Here is a 17756-nt window from a genome sequence, read left to right as displayed (position 1 = left end):
CCCTCAGTCCCGTGGGGCTCGTCACTGCCCCGGGAACGCGGAGCGCGGGCTTGGGCCGGACACCAGACAAAGCCTCTGTTTTCTGTTATTCTGTATTCTGTTATTCATAATCGATCCGAACGCCAGCACAGGTGTTATGGGATTTCCGTACGAGGTTATCGTGGGTGTATCGCTGCTGAATACCTTTGGTAGAAATTAACGGGATTTGCTTCTTACTCTCGCAGTCAGCATGTAGCTGCTTGGTCCTGAAAATCCAAATTCCTTCTCCCTGCTACCAGGGTTTTCACAGCTTGTGGAGACACCAGATCTTGCGAATGGAATTTGTTTGTGCTTGGTGCTATTACTGGGAGATTTTCTTTGCATTTCACTCCATTCCGTTTGTTTTCTTTTAAATCGTCGTTTGAATTCCAGTGGTAAAACGGGAAGTGAAAAGTCTGTTTTCATGCTTCATTGTAACAAAGCCCACAGATGCCAAAATAAAACCCCAAGTATCCTGACCACACCTGATATCTTTCCACTTATACATAAAATTTTGGGGTTAGTTATTCTTTAGTGTTTGGTAAATGCAATTACACAATTCTTCTCTGCAAGATGGATTTTAAACAAATTTTCTATTCCAAAATGAGGCCTTTAGTTTGGTTCATGTACAGAGTAGCTGCTAGTAATTGTTTAATTTTGTGACTTGGGGTTTTGTCTAYTTATATATCCTTGCATTAGCACTATGCTGCAGTTCCTTTAGGAAGCACCAAGGTTTAGGCTTTTAAAAGAATGAAGATCATAAGTGTAATGTGCTCTGAGGCCACTCAAAATCCTTATAATTGTAAAGTATTTGAATTTTCTTGTCTGTTKTCTGGGAATATAGCTCCTCTCAACTGAAACTTAGTAACAAGTATTGCAGAAAACCCTACAGAGAACTACAATTATTCTAGTTTCTTTCTTTTCCYCCCAAACTTCAGAAACTTTATTTCTCACAGAAACCAAACATACATTGTCTAGAAAGAGCTGGTATAACAGTATCCTTATTTTACAAATAACAAGCAAAATACATGTAGTTGAGGTCAGAACTAATATTTCACTGTGACTAATGCAAGATTTAGGCATGCTCCAGCACAAGCTTTCAATTTAACTTGTCTAAAAACTGAGTTTTAGGTTTYCTCCTCTCTCCATTGCCTCTTCCTGTGAGGACAGAACTGAGGATGCATCCTCTCCACTATTACTTTGTTACTTAAGGAAGTGTTTTCACAATTAGTGTAAGCTTATCCTATACTACTCTGTTGCTGAGAGGGACTTTCCTGCCCCTTGTCACATGCTTGACCTGCTTTCCTGATTGCAACAGTAGTGACTGTGTGGCTGTGGAGCCATTTCAGCTCATTTATCGAGCTGAAGGCTAAGCCTCTGAGTAAAAGCAGCTAGTTTTCAAACAGCTTTTTTGGTTGGTCTGACTTGCATTAGGACTGTACAGAAAGATGTTAAAACCAGCACAAGGAAGCAAGACAGGTGAAGGGACAGCCACCCGACTCTTTCAGCAACATCCATCCCATAGCTAGGTTGTCATGAGGACAAGTCATAACAAATAGCTGTATTCATGATTTTAGGACTTCAAATATTAGATGACTGAGATGGAATGTGAAGGACTGCTGTTAATTAGTTAAAATAATTACTTGCATGCAAGTAGTTATAATAATTAGYTGCATGCAATAATTTTCTGTAGAAMAAAATATTTCTTTAATTCACACAGWGRGAAAATATTATGCTTTATATGAATATGATCCTTTAAATGTTGTAATATAAAAGTGGAGTGAGATATATGAAAATAGAGGCCTCCCATCTTTCAGCTGTTTGCCATGTATTTTGATCACTGCTATAGAGCACTGACAGGTTTAAAGCAGAGAGTTGTATCACTGATGGTGAAAATTATGATAGGAGAAAAATTGCTTCTGTAGAGGCTCAGGCTGCCTGCTGTAGTGACCTGCCAAGAGAGAACCCTGCCATCTTGTGGAATGCCTTGATATCAAAGCACACAGCTTTGCTTCTCAGAAGACACCTTATTTTTTTTTCTTTTTTGCTTACTTGTTTGGGTTTTTTTCTTTATTTCCCATGATTATATTTTTGTTTCTACAGAARTGGTGTGACTGGCTCAGGAAGCCACTTGGGCCTGGAGCTGGGAGAGTATCCAGGAAAATACCCTGAAGAGTCATCACAGGATTTTTCCACTCTCATAGACTTCTCTTGGCCTCTTTTTCATCCATGTCAGAGCCTGGTTTCTGAATGAAAAGATTTGGCCAGATTGGGTAGGCTGTTCTTAGCATCAAGGTAAATAGAYCTGTCAGTAAATGTTAACTTCATATTCCAGTAACTGGCAAAAGGTGGAAGAAAAGAGCATTAAAGACTGTCTACATGCAGTCTGTGAAAGATGCCATTTTAGCATTGGCAAGATACAGAAARATTTTTGAAACGGTGCCTGCCTTTCTGATGAACATACAACCCAAATGCTACACTGAAAGTTTTTTCTTATGCATTTTCTAATAAGACTGCATTTGTTCCCATTATTATAGATATAACAGATTCCGTTCTTAAAGTCTGTATTTGAATATACACTCTGTGCTTCCTACAATTTGGGCATGGATTTTGTTATAATATGTTTTAAAAGGATAGTCTAACTTGCAAAATGTAGATGATACTCTGAATGCAGTTCAAACGTCCTTCAAGCGGGGAACTTGGAACCAAAGGTTTYAATTCAGGCTCATTTTTGTCTCTAGATTTAAGAAATACCAACAAATCATTCAAGGGAAACAAAAAGGCCAGTCTATTCCCAGTCTTTGTTTTAAGAAGCAATGGAAAGTATTCTGCTTACCCAGTATCATTATTAATATAAATTTAGGATTATGATCTCATCTTTTGTCCTGTTTATGATCTCAGCTTTTGTAGAGGCTGGTGCAGACTACCAAACTAGTGCTCTCTCTTTCGGCAGTTGTGYTTCCTCTCTCTTCACTGGACTTAGCAACTCTATAACTTCTTGAAACTTGGAATCCATAGCTATAAATCTACACTGGATAGCAAAATGTTTGCAGTCTAGGTTCCTACTATCTGTGTTCTGTAAAAGGAAAAATCAGAATGGTATTAAAAAACAAAAGGAAAAGGATTGTCCATAAAAAAGGAAGACTACTGGAACAACACCACAGTACTAGAAACATACTGTACTTCCAACTATAGCTACAATGAAAGCACATCTCTACTGGCACAATAAGAAAGTATGAAAGATTAAGGAGATGCCCCTTGGCRTATCTTATTGCAGCTTGCTCCTTTTACATCCTGTGGTAATTTATATTGCATCTAAATTAACCTAGCACTAATTCTCTAATTTGGCTTTCATACATTTCATAGGATATATCACAGATCTGTTCCATGCTTATAACCACAGGTATAGCCATATCTACCACTCTGGAGATGAATCTCACTCTGGTAGCCAGATTTGTTTGATCAATTACTGMTAATTTCTACTCAAGCAATGTAAGCTTTACTGACAAATGGATTCTTCTGTCATTAAGAATGGCTTCTCTACATGGCTGTAAAGCTGGACTATGGTTTTTTTTTTCCCCATTTTAGAACAGTACTGCTTTGCCAACATCACTTTAGTGTGGGTTTGTTCTTGATGAGGGGGAGAGGGGTAAGCCACTGGCAACAGAAGCTTTATGAACTGTGCTGTGCTAGCTAGGAGGCAGGCTGCAAATCTGGGTCTTTAACATCTGAGTCAGTAAAGAGAGAGCTCTACTCTGCTTCATAAAATATATATGCTAATCTCCCAGATGGCTATATGTTCTTTCTCCATGAAACAGATGACCTGGAAAAATAAAAGACTTAAAACACTGGGGAGTGGGAATTCTGGGCCAAAATCTGGAAGCTTCCAGTAGATTTTACAGACAGACTTGGATTTTAAATTTAGTTTGAATCTGGTTTCATAACAAAATATGACAATGGCTATTATCATAGGTCACAGTATAATTCCACATGTAACATGAATCATTCATGCACTGCATGCCTGTAAGAAAAATAAAACAAAGGAAGTCTTTCAAATGAGATTTCTGTGTGCGCTAAAAKATATACACCTAACAGAAATAATGGTTAACTTTGGCTTTGTAATGATTAACATTTGCACATGATTAACATCTGTATTACCTCAGTCCAAGTCACATGTATAACTCTTGTTTGATTTGTCATAGATTGAGTTGCTGCCCCTGAAAAGGAATATCAGAACCACACTGTCGCACTAACAACATTGTGCCCCAGTTTCACAAATGTGTGGAACAAATATTTAACATATTTGAAGAACCGTGATTAGTTCAATGCAAATGTCAGAGTTCAGCAAAGATGCTACAGAAAACTTTTCAGGTTTCTGGTATCTTTATAGGTGCTGATAGCCGTGATCCTTGTTTTCATGTTCCATGTGACAAACGAAGCAGCAGCAAAGTACCCTTCAGTGCCACAGCCAGCATATGGTGCAGCACTCACTCCCAACACTCTGCACTGCCTCYGGCACCTCATCTCCCATTCCAGGCCTTCTGCCCTGGAATGACCAACTCTCCTTGTTTGTGAGGACAAAGGAGGTTTTGTTTGGAAATAACAAAACCAAGAAGAAAACAAGGTATCTTGTTTAGGTTTTAAGTTTGTCAAACAACGCCTTTRGGACAGTTTTCAGATCACAAAAGCCACTCTTGAACAGCTTCAGAAAGACAACACAAAAATGAAGAATACTGCATCTGAGTTCAAACCATACAGATGCAAGCTTAATTTCTAAATATATGGAGATACAACATACATTAGATACCAGCATTCATATTCAAATCATAGTCTCATATCCAAATCACAACTCTGCTAAATCTGTCATTATAAAGTCATGGACATAGAATAAATAACCTTTTCATTTGGAGTAGCATAATCCTTTTGTGACTGAAGCTGATGTCTTTTTTTYCCCTCATTTGTATTTAGTGAATTAGCTTACTATTCAGAAAAATAACCCTCAATCTAAAATAAGACCAACTAGGTCAATGCAGTAGTAATTATCATAGAATTATATAATGGCTTGAGTTGGAAGAGACTTTAAAGATCATCTTGTTCCAATCCCCCTGCCATGGGTAGGGACAGTTTTCTCTGGACCAGCTAGCTCATCTAACCTGGCACTGAACACTTCCAGGGATGGGGCATCCACAGCTTCTCTTGGTAACCTGCTCCAATGTCTCACCACCATCACAGTAAAGAATTTCTTCCAAATGTCTAATCCAAACACACCCTTTGTCAGTTTAAAGCCATTACCCCTTGTCCTATCACTACTTGCCCTTGTAAATYGATCCCCTGCAGCTCTCCTGTAGATCCCTTTATGTACTAGAAGGCTGCAGTAAGGTCTACCCGGACCTTTTCCTTCTCTCTCAGCTTTCATTTTAATTATTTTTTGACACATTGTCCTGAGAGAACAGGCAACAYTTGCCTGCTGTTTTCCTTTTATTTACAATCCCAGTTTAAATCCTTAGCAGAATTAGTTAGAGGAGCCTCTTTTAAAAATATAGATGACCACTGGAAAATTTTCTGTCTTGATTTCCCCTCATAGTGTCTATGCCTGGTGACTAAGCTCAGATATGATACTGTACGCATTTTATATTTCATAAGGCAACTAGAAAGAGATTTCCTCATACTTACATGAAAATAAACGTAAATCTGTTTTGATCTTTTAGTGCTAAAGTGTGGGCAGAGAGACACATCATGTTTTTATTGTGATGTTGTCTTTCAGTACTGGCAGCACCGGATCCACAGGGAGCCAGAGACATGCATCAAGCAGCAATTTCATGTTACGGGGCTGAAACCATGCCAAAAAGTCTATCTTTACAATCCAGAATTAAATTGTGTTATCTATTTACATTATTTTCTTTCTCAAATTGGTGGTCTTAATTAGTGGACTTGGTCCTGCACACCATCAAGGCACTGCACAGTTCATTGTACAGCTGAAGCTTTARTAGGACAAAGGAAATGTGATTCATGGAGTGAGCCTAGACAGTTCAGTCCCAAACTACAGACTGTTCAGTGGCATTGAATCTAATCCATACCTGAGTAATTTCAAAAGGTAAAATTAAACGTAACTAACTTCTGAAGGATACATGCCTCCTTCCTTCTCATGATGTCATATTTCCCCTCCAAATTATGCTGCTAAAASAGCTGGTAAGAATAAGAATTGTTGATGTACGAATGACAGAATTTTTGCACGTATATATTGCTTGACCATAAGTCTTCCCTCTCCACTGGTTTTTCTATCACTGGTAAGTGGGAAGTCTCAGCTTCAGTCCCCAGCGGTCTGCAGGTAAGACTGGAGCAGGACTCAGATCTTTGTTGGAGCAGCTTGGCCCCGGTCGGGTGGCGGTGAAGCCSCGGGAGCCCTGCGGGTGGCGCCGGGAGCCCGCGGCCGCTCCGTGTTAACAACCGAGGGATTCTCGTCCCGGCTATTTTCGGCCCTGCTGGAGCCTTGCGCTGTTTCCTCAYGGCTCAGAGCTCATTGTTTTTGTTCACTTAGATGAACCAATTGTAGTCTACAGAGGACGTATTTGTTTTCCAGTTCCTCAAACCATTATTATTACCTTTTTCCTGTTCCTCTTGAGAAAATGGACTTTTGACACCCTGCCAGGCTGCATTACCGAATTCCCTTGCCTGTTTCAGGGTGAATTATGGTTAAGTCAGGCGCTTTTACTGAAAGGGAAAAAAAAAATCACAGAAAAAATATGGAAGAAAACCTTACTGTGGGAAAAAAAGCAAATTGCATAATAGTGAAGGAATGAGGTAGTGTGAGTCATCCCGCTCATGAGCACTTCATCTGGTGAAGTTAGCACCATCCAGGAGGGAATTTGCCCGGGCTCGCTTACATCCCACAACCAGTAAGCCTAGCCAGARGTATAGCACTGAAAATAGAAGTGTGTCTAGTAATCCCCTAGCACATTTGAGCAACCCTATCACAGTTGTCTTCAGTAGAAGCATCAGCTCTCTTTACCTGCATTTTATTATGAATAACACCACCAAACCCAGCCTCATCTAAGTCCACAAGGTAGTCTGTAAAATGTATGTCCACAGACTCCCTTAAACACTCAGCTTGTCCTTGGAAGACCCCTTTTTTTTATGGTCCACCTTTCATATTACTTGTTCTGTTCTTTTCTCCAGCTTCATCCTCAGAACAAGATCTTTTATCCTTAGAAACTGGGGCTGATTTCAGTTCTTTCCTGTTCTCCAGTTTACCCCTTTTAATCCTCCATGGATCTTAAGACTGCCATTACAAATCCTAAGGGTGTAAGAGTGAGAAAAGAAACATGTTCATCTTGAAAGCAATCTTGTTTCTTAAAAATTCCACAGGAGGTGAGGCAGYTTAACTAAGTTTCACTTGAACTTTGAATTGGTCTTAATTCAATTGTARCTGTACACGCACATCTAGGACTTCTGGCTTTTTCCTCAGCTCTGCTACTGATGGATTTGGAGAATGTGACAAATTTTCAGGTTTGTACCGTCAGAGACTGACTAACTCTTGGCATTTATTTTGTATGGACAGTGCTAGAAAGAAGGATGGGTCACAAACACAACAGCCATTGCTATCTCGTTGGTGGGGGAAAGATGARGTGTTACTACAAAGGACAAGCTTTCAGCAATGAAACCTCTCCTTTTCCTGGAGACTGTACAAGGCCACACATGCAGACTGAACAGCCACCTCCTACTGAATTTCCTTGAAGGTCACTCTAGCTTAATGAATTGGATGGATTTTCTGGAGATATCAGACCCCTTCCTTCTGAACATTTTTAGCCTGGAGTTGATATTCATCCATCACTCCAATAAACGCAGTCTCTCATAATTTTTCTGTTGTATTTATGAGAAAATCTGACAATTTAAGCACTTGTCTCAAAGTTTGTGATATAACGCAGCACAGGGAACCAGAAGATGAAATTAGCTAGTGAGAATAGCATCTAACAGAAGCTCCTGCCAGGCTGCCAGTCACACAGAAGTCTTTTTTTGAGGAAGGATGTGCTGTTTAGATCTCTTCTAAGCAGTAAGGCAGAAGGGAGGCCAGTAAAAAGCTGGGTAATTGTAAGTTCTGAACTATTTATTTGTAAGACTCAGATCCTAGAGTCTTTCTGCATTAAAAGAAAAGCAGAGATATGTGTCATTTTCCTGATGGCAGAAGAAGTAATAATTGTGAATAAGGATGATGATAAGGATAAATCTAGAGCTTTCAAAATCATGCCTGAAGTTTTGACTTAAAAAAAAAGAGTAAAATGTTTTGCTTGTTTTCCACCATATGTTATTTAAAGATTTACAAGAAAGCATTTAGTTGCATTGCTACAACCTAACTGTGAAGCAGCAGGGCCTATCAGAAAATTAAAAACGCAGTCCAAGAGTCAAACTACTTTGGCTACCTGTACTTAATTCTGTTGTTACTACGGTGAAACAGTTTTTTCTTTGATTTGTGAAACACTCAATAGTGAATTAAATCTTGGAAATACTTGTTCTACTGCAAAATATCTTTTTTTCTTTTTTTTTGTTAAAACACTGTTTTCAACAAACCTYATCTTTTCATGTCACAGCACATGCTGAGACAATGGCAAGAAGATAAATTACTCCAAAACTAATTTAAAATCTACTGATGTAGATTTTGTAACAGGATCTCTGATTCCTATAATGTCTAGAACACTGTAGGTAACAGCTAAGGCATATAGCTTACTGATTTCTAACACAGCCTTCACTGGCATTTCCAGGTTCTATAAGCAGAACAAAATAGAGTATAAATCTCTCTAAAAGGGTTGCTTACTCCACCCTTCCTTTGTTTCAAAGTGGTTTCTAACTTTTTTGCCTCTAGGGTTATTTTTACTGTTAGRTAATTTCCATTGTTTCTCTCCAAAAAGGTGTTTACAGACCATTTYACACTCACCACTGTTCTGGAAAGGCCTATGAAAAACTGAAGTTTATAAGTTTCCCTGACAGATGTGATCAGGAATATATGACTATCATCAGCATTGTACACCTACAAGTAATTTCTTTGCTTTTTAATAGTTTTCTCCCTGATCATTTTTCACTGCTTAATCCATCAAACAATTCCCAAAGGGCTGAATATATCTTTCCATGTTGCAGACCAATAAAAAATGCAGCAAGACCAATGCTTTGGACAGTGTTCTAGAGTGGAGGACATGGCGACTGAACAAAGCACCCATGCAAGTGGCATTGGGAAATACAGGTACCTCTGGGTGCTTGAAATCCCCAAGRATCTGCCATAAGAAATTTACAGGCTGTTCCGTGATGGGTAAATTCCCGCATCCCTGAGCAAAAAGAAGAAACTCTTCAAAAGTTTGCAGCCTCTCAGGGAGTATCCTGTAGGTTTGTCCACAGAAGGGACGGATAAACAAGCAGTGTTTGTAGAAAACGCTTTAGACTGGCTGAGAGTTGGAATTCATCCACCTGCAACTCTCTGATCTGTGCACTCCACAACTACTGTGGTGRTCATTATCTGCTCCTGATATTAAGYGGGGAACACTCTCATAACATAAATAAGTATAGAGGAAAGAATAGCCTTTGTTTCATCCCACTGCCTCATTCCCAGACTAAGTAAAACTCACTTGTCTAACACTGACTCTGCAGAAGCTGTGACAGTTTGTGCAGATGTTCTTCATGAAAAATGCAACTCTGTTTAATGGATTAGGACTTGGGAGATTTATTTATGGCTCAATTTGTCAATGATTTACACCATGACCCAGAGTGGGTCACTCTATTTGCAACACTTTTAACATAAGTACAAAGCAATTARGGATACCTTCTTTGCAGGTTGCTTACATCCAAATTAAAAAAAAATATATATTCAACACACGCATTACTATCAGTGCCATTTAACAGGTAACATTGAGTTGCAAAGAGTTAATACATTTGAAGTCCACTTTTCTTGGCTGCACATAGTTCTCTATTCAATTGGGTGCTGTCATGACACTGCTCATGATGAGTATCACCACACTTTATCTGTATGGTAAAGAATTCTGATGCCAGATCTCATGGACGCAAGGATAAATATAAAAAGTGAAACCYAGTCTGATGTGAGAAGAGGCTGAAGACTATCAGCTTATGCTGCTGAAAGAAGATTTGCTTGAAAATTATGCTGTCTCAGAACCTGTGGTTTATCTATATATGTGCATGAACACATGGGTCTGTATATTTGCACAGGTTTGCTCTTTGTTCACAGGGATTGCCTGCCTGGGTTAGAGCAAAGAGCTGGCTGAAAGCAAAGGCTGCAAGCAGAGACAAGTCGAACACGTGTTTCTCTATAGCTATAGGTTTCTTTTACATTAAGAACTTCCTCCCACATCAGTTTGAAATGGAAGTATTTTTTTGAGATACGCTAAAACCAGTTGCCCATTGAATGGCTATAACAAATCTATTCAGCCAGCATGGGAAGCAGAAGACCTTCATTGCTGCCGTTGTTTCCTTGATGAATAGTTGTGCCACCCCCAGCTGCCTGCCAAAGACCCTTTCTTTAAAAGACATATGTCTTCTCTAAGAAAGCTCTCATCACACCTCCTTCAGGCTTCCATCATTCTGCTGTACTTATGCTTGATTTCATTTAATTCATGAACTGATGCAACTGWAGGATGATGGATTTCTTCAGCTTGTGCTTAGAGAAAACATGGCCTAGAGAACAAGAAACAATTGTCTAGGACAGAAAATGTTACTCACTGGGTAGCTCATAAGGGTTTTCTTTCCACAGAGCTCTTTTAAAGGATTGCTGGAACCCAAGTTACTTTAGATCTGCCATAAAGTGGTGGTGTTTCAGGGCACTCCCCCTAGATTAATAATTTTCACATTCTGAAATCTGTCAACTATACCTCCAGGCACTGTCAGTCCAAACAAACACAAAAAAAAAAACCACAAAAAAAAAAAAGAGTATTCACAACACCTTGGGGAATGATTTCATCTGATCTTCTACTCTAAGCAGGTCTGACCTGCTCAATATTCATCTGGGAGACCTCCAGAGAGCAGAAAGAAGAGTACAGGAATRGGCAGATCTTGTGAGGCAGCTGAGATTTCTTGCCAATATAAATCATGCAACATCTCTGGGAATTTAGACCTTGGTTGTTTAAAAAATAGCACTGCTTCTTCTGTGACCGACCTATATTGGCACTGAAGCAGCATATGACTAGAGATGCTACCTTCCAAAAGGGATTTAAAACTGAGATTCTGCAGTTCTTTTCYCAAATTCAGGTTGTTAACGATGGCCACATTCCATCTCAAGGCAATGAATTACATACTGTTTCCAATAGTCTCGAATGTCAAAATTATTCTTCACACCTCCTACTAAAGCACACAGTCACTGCCATGTTCCACTTCAGACAAGGCTGTATTCAGTGAGCAGTCTTACATACACTGTTAGCAAAGGAACTGAAATCAGACAGAAATATAAAGTTACTTTTCGATTATTCAGAATGAAGTTAAAATCCAAGAAAGTTCTAGGGAAACTGCTAAGAATTGCAGGACCTCTCAACTAATTTGCTCAAGTAAATCCTTGTATGAAATACAATTGCATGAAATTGTGACTTATATTCACTACAACACTCTCACCTTGCAATGCCACTAGTTATTCCACAGATTTCCACAGTACCCTATTGACAAGACAGGTGTCTCAAMACTATTGTCCAAATTTTGCCCACATTTCCTCCTTGGAGTTGTTAATTTTCGTCTCTTTCCATTAACCTGAAATTGATAGGCATTTAATATATATTGTAATTCTGCCACTGACAGTGTACTTTGAAGCAGAACTGTTTCCTAGGCAGGTACTGACCAATTCAAAAGACTAAACTTTCTTGGGAAAATGGCTAAAAAGAGCCATAAGAAAGAGGAAATCCTTCAAAATTGAGAAGACGCTCTTGGGGACTCCTTAGCATACTATAGAAACCTTGTACTTCAGACAGAGAGTTTTAACTGCAAACAAAGGAATTGCAATTTATCCCAGTGGCATAATGAATCAATGTTTGGTAGAAATACATTACAGTGAGGCACTACTGTGCTGTACTTTAAAGAATGTGGTGTAAATGCTGCTAAATACTGTCAGCTGASTGTTTGAATATTCTAATTTTAGCCTTGTTTATTATCTTTCATTTCCATGGCATTTTTAGACAATTCATGGGCCAGCAATGGTAGCAAATTCCTCTTTTTCAGAGAGACATCACGGTCACTGGGACATTGATGACTTTTGTTGTAATTTCTGTATGGACATGTTCACACAATTAGGTTCTGTGATGCAAAACCGCATGATGCCCATAAAATTTTCTTGTGAGAAGCACCAAGAGAGCTATTTTTAGGAGGAAAATCCATGTTCAAAGTCTGCTCTTTCTCCAGCAATGGGACTATTAAGCCATTATGATTGATTTTTCAGCCATGCTGAAGCAGCTGCAAGAGGTTAGGATAGGGAGACTATGCCCTGCATAGTGTACAGAAGAAAGATGCATAGAGGCAAATTCTAACATGAAATAAAAGGAGTGGGATTGAAGATACTATTGTTTGAGTGGCAACTTACAGAAAGCTGCAATCAACAAATTGGTAAGAATTTGTTTTCATTAGCTGTCATGGRACTTCTTTGTCTGTGTGGATCTATTTTAAACAGTTTTCCCCTTTCAGCACTCCATGATAATAAGAAACTTATGTAAGTGCTGTTATTCAGAGAGAGCCTCGTTTTGGTCTTATTTTGTTTTGCGAAAACCACAGAGCTCAGACAGTGTATGAAAGCTTACATACTCAAAAGATGCAGGAGGCAGCTGAGACAAACTGCAAGGGCAGGATTAGTGGGACTGTGAACTCCACAGTTCAGCTGTTTGCAGATGAGTAATTATCATCCTCCACCCAGTGAATTATCTCCTCCTCAGTAGCACTGTGTGGCAATATGGAGAGCTATATTAGTCACAGCAATTGTTGAAAAAATTTTAAAAAACTCCAACCTTTCTTTCCCTTTCTTRTCTTGTGAGGGTAAGAACTATGTTCTCCCACACTGAAAGGGAATAGTTTGGCCTTTCCCACAAGGCGCTGGGCAGGGTGTATCCTGAAAGCACAGGTGGGTCTGGGGGTGTGACTGGGGCTGTGGCTGACTGCAATGAAGGAGGGTGCAGGCAGCAACCTGGGTGTAGCTGGGGCTGTTTGATGTGCTGGGAGTGCTGAGCCTGCCAGCACAGCATGGAGAGGATATCTCCTGCCATGGAGCCTTCCTGCTGCTAAATCCCTCTCTGGTCTGTACTGAACCATGAGAGAAWAGGCATATTTTTCGTGTTGTTTTTAAAGGCTATATTCTAGTTGGGAGTTGGGGCAAAATACAGGACTGGATTTTGTGGAGTAATTTCATTGCAATCCCTTAATGTGCAAGGCTGAATCTGATGTGACTTCTAGAAATGAAGTGGGGTCTGTGAGAGCATTTGGTTCTTGCTTAGAAGTGCTTGTTTATTTAAAACTTGTGTAAATAGCAGGCAGGCTGCTGCCAGATGCTGGCATCATGGCAATGTCTTAAGAAAGGTCCTGTAGTTGCTGAAACCCACTCTACTGTAATTAAAAGGTAACCTAGAACAACTTCCTGAGGGGCTTTATAAGAAAATTAGCTATTTTACAGTGAAACTAAGCTAGCAAATATTATTGTAGAATGTTTTTCTGCTTTCTGTCATCCTTGTAAATAAGTCTACTTCTTAATTCTCACATAAGATGAGAGAATAAAACACATCATCACTATTTATGGCAACGTTCCAAATTCAGATAAAACCTTTTTTAATTTGGTTGCAATTACAGAGAACGATGTGGTAAAAAAGTCAAGGTACAAAATTATGCAAAGGCTTAATGCCTTGGTAGCAAGTATATATTTTACTATCACTTCTTCAGAAAAGCAAAAAGTAGATGCACTTTTCTCCTAGACTGATTAATTACATGCAAAATTGACTTTTGTCTTTTTCTTGCTTTTTAATTTTTTAATAAAAAACCAAAAGTTGTTGCTTTTAACCAAAAGTTGACCAACGTTGTTGCTTTGGATACTATATGCAATTCACATGGAGTAGTACGTGTCAGCAGGATGCCAAAATTGGGGTTGAAATGCTGTTACCTAACRATTGATCCCAAGTCAAGGGATCAATAGGAAGATGCATATAAAGGCCTAGTTTGTCAGTCTTCATGGGATAATAAATACTTTATCCAGCACAGAGAGAGAAGTGMTAACCCTTATGAGTGTAAAGTGAGTAAACTGGTGCTTTTGTTGTTTTCTACTGCCTGTTTTATTAGCTACTCACAGGTTGGTATCATAGTGTGGGGATTTACTGTAACAAAAATTTCTGAGTCTTAAGCTTTTTTTCTGGACATAATAAGTTGTCCAATTGCAAATTATTCTTTTTAACTTTCTGTTTCAACTTTTGTCCTAATTATGAGTCATATTCTCATAAAACTTAGGAATTCTCTTCATAATTAATTTWAAAACTATAATTTGGGGTATTCCATGAAAGATGTCTGGAGAGAAGGTGTAGACCCTCATCCCTCTGAATGAGAAGATTAGAGGTTCATGGTGCAAAGCATGCTGCAATATTATTCTTAGAAACAGCAAGGTGTTGAAGCATTTTTGTGACACGTTTCAGTGTTTTTCAGTGTTTTATTGTTCTAACATCCTTTTTTTTTTTTGTAATAGCATACATTGGTTGGTCTCCAATCACTTGATTTAATGCGTACTCTCTTAAATATTTTATCTAATAAATTGTCATACTCTATTTTTTCCAGAGCAAACTATTTTCCTGTACCCATCATAAAGAAATATKGTAAGGCTACTGTACAGTGCTGCTGATAAGCTCCTTATTCATTGGCATGCACAGATTGACTCTGCTGCTGTTACTTTCTATCCRGGTGTCAATTGTCTTTTTCCCCTTGAAAGCTAATAGTGATTTTTCTTTTTTTCTTGCTTTGTTAATGATGCCTACAACCAGACTTGTTATCAATTTTACCTTCGCGCATGGATTGATTCCAATAATATTGTTTCTGCATATTGTGCCCTAATGTTTTCAGACTGTATGTATTTAAATAGCTGAAAAATGAAATTTAATTGTACTTTCAAGCACATGATATTCTCTTCCTTATTTTATTGGATGCAGACTAGATCCTCCCATGATGAAATGCACTTGAACAGGCTATCTGTGTGGAACTAGGTTATGCTGTTTTGGATCAGGTTTGAGTTTGTAATTGCACTTGCATTTTATGTGAAAATATATGTGTATATATATATATATATGTATTGTTGTGTTTTGTTTCCTTTTCTTTTTTTTTTTTTTTTTTTTTCTTTTTACTGGCTCCCCCCATGCCTTTATAACATCATGGCTGGTCCAAGAACTTCTAGGAGTGGGGCTGTAGAAGCAGCTACAATCTTCCACAGCATCCAGCCTCTGACACAGGGGCACTGTTAAATATGAGTCATTACTAGGATGCTGAGGCGAATCTGTCCAGATTTAATTGACGGCTCCTCAACAGGAGCATAAAGGTTTCCAAAGCATTTACTGTAGCCTTCAGACTGTTATTAATGAACATTATCCCTCTCGCCTCCTTTTGTGGAGAAGGTGAACAGCTCTTATGTAACATTGATAAAACAGCTGCTGAAAGAACTAACACTTCATAATCCTGATCATTATAGTAGCTAAGTATATTTACAGAAAACACAATTTAACAAGTTCATMTTTTAACAGCTGTATTCATAATTTTAGTTTTTAATGGCATTTTGGCAAATGATGCAGTTGAAACAGGTTGTTTTTTTTTTTTTTCTAAGCATACTATAGCTGGTGAGGCTTGTCATGCTTGGCTTTAAYGCAAAAGGATAAAGGGAATTCCCCCTCCTCATCCACGATAATCCTCTGTAGGTTTTCACTGTTGGCTTTTTCCCTTCCCCCCATCTTTATTTCTTTTAATATCTCAATCCCGTTTGACAGAGTGAAAAAATGCTCTTTTGTAAAATATTGCTCCCAGTTTGTATTTGAAAATGCACTATCTGAAAAAGGTCTAATTTTTTTATACTGGGGAGAGAGCCATTGTGATTGAGGTTTTGTCTCTATCCTTTCTCCCTCCTTTCTCACTGGAGAAAAAAACCCAGATGAAATACATTTGCTTTGAGTCAGTAACTTCTCTCTTCTGGTTTTCCAAGAATAGTCAAATACTGCCATTGGCTCATTGTCAGGGAGACAGTGGAGACTGAGGAATTAATGCAGCCTCTTGAAAATACCAGCCCAAATGCACGCTCATCATGAGTCATGGCTGAGTGCTCAGGTTATTTCATTCCTGCAATTTTTCTGCAGCAGAGACACAGAGTCACAGAATGGGTAAGGCTGGAAGAGACCCCACAGAGGGTCATCTGGTCAAACCTCCCTGCTCAAGCAGCAACCTCCTAGAGCACATGGCACAGGATTGCATTCAGACAGTTCTTCAATATGTCCAGTGAGGGAGCCCACGCCATCTCTCTGGACAATGTGTTCCAGTGTGTGTGACCTGCACAACAAAGAAGTTCTTCCTCATGTTCCACTGGATCTTCCTGTGCATCAGTTTCTGCCTGTTAACTCTTGTCCCATTGCTTGGCATCCCAGAGAAGAGCCATTCTCTGGCACTTTCCCTTCAWGTACTTATGGACAATGATGAGGTCTCCTCTCAGTCACCTCTTCTCAAGGTTGAACAGTCTCAGCTCCCTCAGCTTTTCCTTGTAAGAGAGATGCTCTGGTCCCCTCCTCATCTTTGGAGTCCATGGTTTTTGTAGGAAGAGGACTCCTCTTGCCCCTTCTTGAGAGCATTGTCTGAACAACTTCCTTAGTCTGTCCCTTTCTTAATGACATGCGACTTTTGGAAAGTGCGTATCTAAAGGGAAAGCTTGAAAAGCCAGAATTTGATGAGAACTGGCAACCTATAAAGCCAGGTGAATGTGGAAGCTCTAACTTCAATCTGTGAGAGACTTGTGGCGTACCTACGGCCTGCTGCGTTGTGTTCTCTCTGTAAACCCTAACGGCTCTGGCTTTTTAGGTGTGGACACGTACAAYAAAGCCTGTGGTGGGGAAAGGCATGCCAGGGTTTTAGTAACACTATGTATTGAGAGTAAAGGGAGGGGGCTCAAAAAATGGTGAGGTTAGTATCTTGCTGTAATTTTGGAGATTTAAAGTGTATGTTGGACAACTGTCTGCCTGCCCTGCAGCAAGGAGAGGATGCAGCACTTTGCTAGGAGTCAGATCCTGGGAGAGGGAGGGAGGGAAGGAAGGAAGGAAGGAAGGAAGGAAGGAAGGAAGGAAGGAAGGAAGGAAGGAAGGCTCTTTAGAGGTGAGCCTGGGGGTGGCATGCCTCAGTGAAGGGCCATGTCTGTAGCCCAGCTGAAGTGCAGCTACACCAGTGCCTGCAGTATTTAGGCTGGACAGCAGGAAGCATTTCTTGACAGCAAGGGCGATTAGACATTAGAATGGGGATCCCGGGGAGGTGGTGGAGTCACCATGCTTGGATGCCTTAAAGGAAAGATTGCATGTGGCAGTGCCATGGTCTGGTTCATACGGTAGTGTTTGGTCATAGCTTGGACTCGATTATGTAAGAGGCGTTTTCTAACCTAAGTGATTTTGTAATTCTTTGATTGAAAAACCCCTTCCCGAAGGCTGTTTCTCCACAGCACCCGCAGAAGCGCCAGCCGCGCAGGCCGCTGGGGAGGCGGGGGGCGGGCCCGGGCCGCCAGGGGGCGC

Source organism: Malurus melanocephalus, unplaced genomic scaffold (genome assembly GCF_030028575.1).
Source record: "Malurus melanocephalus ecotype Western Australia unplaced genomic scaffold, MMel_1.1 scaffold_2, whole genome shotgun sequence".
In the NCBI taxonomy this organism is placed as follows: Eukaryota; Metazoa; Chordata; class Aves; order Passeriformes; family Maluridae; genus Malurus; species Malurus melanocephalus.
Note: the sequence above shows the minus strand (reverse complement) of the source record.